The following is a 3,754-nucleotide window of genomic DNA, read 5'->3' as shown; positions in this document are numbered from 1 at the left end:
ATGTGGCTCAAACCAACGAAGAAGGAGGAAACACAGGGCACGGGGAGGTTTTCCGGCGCACGAACGCCACTGCACAAACGGTATTTTTTCCGAGCTCGAACTCGACTCCCCCGCCGTTACAATGAGCCCTGCAGGTGCTCCTATACCCTGGGCAAACGCCGGGCATGACCCGCACGTCCCCCACCCAGCCAGGCCACGACTTGGCCCGCTCTGGCCGCGCACACACTCGCATGGGTCGCGCCGAGCCCGCGCCATCATGACTTGATCAACACCGCCCCGCTCGCCAACGGCCTCCTGCATCTACAGTGCTCCTACCGCGCGCGCACGCGCTCCTACGCACCACACACACCTACGCACGCACCCGCCACGGAGCCGACGCATCCGACACGGTCAGCGCGCGCTCACACACGCGCTCATTGCACCCGATCGCCGCCGCGACTTATTGAGGCTAACACCCTCGACCACCTTTTCGATGGTTTCAGTTTCACCGATAAGATGATAAAACACATTTTAGGCTATGTAGGAATTATTTCGTTTTAATGGTAAATTTCCCCTCCGCCGGAGGCTATATACTAAGGATGGCAAAGGTGGCCCTATTTGCTCCCTCTAGTATGTAGGAAATATTTCGCTTTTAATGGTAAAGATCCCTCTTCAGTGCAGACATGGAGTATGTGAGCTCGAGCTCACATGCACCCTTTGCTACAGTAAAGTCCAAAAATATATTTAAAAAGTTCAAAAAAATCTGATTTTTTTTTGGCAACAACCATTGATATTTGTTACACATGCGTGCCAATTTTCATGATGAAATGACATTTGTGGAGGCCTCGACAAAAAAGACAAAATCATGCTCGAAAAAAACTGTTTTTAAAAGCATTTTGAAGCATCGATTTTGTTTTTTCACCGAGGCATGCATGAATGTCATTTTGTCATGAAATTTTGCACGCATGTGAAAAAGACATCAATGTTTGTTGTCAAAAAAATTCAGATTTTTTTTACTGTAGCAAATGATGCATATGAACTCGAGCTCACAAGAGCACTTTCGCTTCAGTGCGGCCTATATACTAGTGCACGCACTGGCTCCATTTGTGATCTACACGGTAGCGACAAGGACACCAACTGCTATTGACGATAGTGTGTATGCGGTTGTAACAATTGGCTTAAATTATTATTTTCCCCATATGGATGGCATCATTGTTAGGATTGCTCAAGCACCACTTTCATCTTCGCCTTAGGTGGTCTACTTGGTCTTATCATGACTTTGTATTTACGAATAAAGCGTCTTGGCTGTCTGCATCCTAATCATGCAGAGGTCGGATGTGCTGACTGGTTTGTGTCAATCATTGCGACACTTGGATTAATAAAGTGCCCCTTATCAGGAAAAAATGTATGATACAACTTTCCTTTTTGGCAATAATGCATAGGACTGCTATGGCAGAACATCTGGTATTGCTACTTTTGTGGTCGTGATGATTTTTTTGGGAGAAAGAACCTGCGTATATTATCTGAAGATTAAATTCTACTTTTAATCTTGTAGTTTGAGTTTGTGAAACCTTTTACCCTCATAGAAGAAATTGCCCCCAAGCACGCCATCAAATCGTTCTGCAAACCTTGATTTAGGGCTGGAGAGGTAACCTTGATTTGGTCGCTCTGACTAAGATTGAATTTTGTAGAACTTTTTATCTCGGAACTATAAGAGCTATGAATCTGCAATGTTGCAGAACTCTTCGGTTAATAGACAATAGCTAGACGAGTAGTATAAATACATATGTAGAGAGAGAGAGAAAATGCTAGACAATATGGATTATTTATTATTCCTTTTTTTCGAAAAGAGGGTTCTCCCCGGCCTCTGCATCAGAGTGATGCATACGTCCATCTTATTAACCAAATAAAAAGGTTCCAAACAAGGTGCCAACGTCTCCAACAGTAAAAAAACTGAAAAGAAAGCTCACATAGAGCCAAAAAGACTAGAAATACAAACTAGCCAGACAAAGACGGCACAATCGGCTGGCTAAAGATAGATAGGTAAACTAATTGTCTATCCTATTACATGACCGCCATCCAAACCGGTTGAAGATATCCCGAGCTACCATCTTCCAGCGGATGGATCCAGTAACCAAATGCTCCCTGGCGTCCATCGGAGTGAGTAGCGACCACGAACGGATCAATGTCGTGGCTCGGAAAATAACCTGCAAAAAGTGAATACGTGATGTTCTGTTAAAAACTAAATCATTTCTGCAATTCCAAATAGTCCACAACAAAGCGCAAACTCCAACACGAATATGTCTCGCTAAGTCAGGCTCAATCCCATTAAGCCATGTCCCAAATAACGTGTTGACAGAATTTGGTGGAGTAATAATAAAAGCAATGTGGACCGTCCGCCAAAGGACCTTGGCCAACGGGCAATCAAGAAAGAGGTGTTTGATCATCTCATCCCAATCACAGAAACTACACCTAGTAGGTCCTGTCCAATTACGCTTTATCAAGTTGTCCTTGATTAAAATAACTTATTTATGAACAAACCATTTTCAATGGTACTTTGACAGCCCTAACTTTTATTATTCCTATGTCTAATTATTAAAGTTAGCATGCTCCTAGAAAAGTAGTGCGATTGAAATAAAACTAGAAACTAGCCGCCGTCTGCTCCTTCCTCCACAAAAAAAGTTAGGGTTTCTGCCTCCCGCCGTCGCCGTCGCATGTCCGCCTCCTCTTCGGTGGCCCTAGGGCCGTGGGGACGCGGTGGATCTCGGCAAGGGCCGGCGGGAGGGCTCCGGTTTTAGTCATTTTTTTCAGTTTTGCTAGGGTTTGTGTCCTACTCAGGAAAACGAGATGACGGCGGCTCCTTGAAGATGGAATAAAGGTCCCCCCGCCTAGTCCCCGTTCCGGCGGCGCGTCTAGCACCGTTGGTGGGCCTATGGAGGTGTGTCTCCAGCGGATCTATCTTTGGTGGATTTGCTCGGATTTCGTCGTTGTTCGTCTAGGTTCGCGTGTCTTCGGATTGGATCTTTCTGATCTACTTTATTCTTCATCTGCGGCGGTTGCTGTTCTGGTGCGCTGATCCTACGAGGCCTTAGCACGACGACTTCCCGACTGTCTACTACAATAAATTGTGCCCGATTCCGTCGATGGAGGGGCAATGACGGCGGCGCGCCTTCGCCTCGCTTCAGTGCTGGTAGTCGTCGCTAGGTGGTCTATGGATCTGGATGTAATTTTTATTATTTCTAGTATTCATTGTACTGCCATGATTGAAGATGAATAGATCGGAAATTTTCTCGCAAAAAAAGAAGAAATAAAACTAGAAACTACTCACTCCGTTTCAAAATAGATGACCCAACTTTGTACTAAAGTTAGTACAAAGTTGGGTCATCTATTTTGAAACGGAGTGAGTATGAAATTACAAGAAGGCGTCTCCACTGGTGGAAAAAGGGCCTTTGGTCGCGGTTCGCAACTGCCATTAGTCGCGGTTGCGCAACCGCGACCAAATAGGCGCGACTAAAGGCCCCCCCCTTTAGTCGCGGTTGCTTAAGAACCGCGACTAAAGGCCCGTCCACGTGGGCGCCAGGCGGCCGTCGGGGCGGAGGACCTTTAGTCGCGGTTCTTCTGGCCAACCGCGACTAAAGGCCGCCGCAGGTTTAGGGTTTTAGCCCCCCCCCTAAACCTGTTTTCTGTTTAATTTGTATTGTTTTATTTCTTTTGTGCTTTATTTTAATTTTGAAGGAGTTTCACATATTCTACGGTACTACATACATGCATATGA

This window comes from Triticum dicoccoides, chromosome 4B (genome assembly GCF_002162155.2).
Source record: "Triticum dicoccoides isolate Atlit2015 ecotype Zavitan chromosome 4B, WEW_v2.0, whole genome shotgun sequence".
NCBI lineage: Eukaryota > Viridiplantae > Streptophyta > Magnoliopsida > Poales > Poaceae > Triticum > Triticum dicoccoides.
This window is presented reverse-complemented; position numbering follows the sequence as displayed.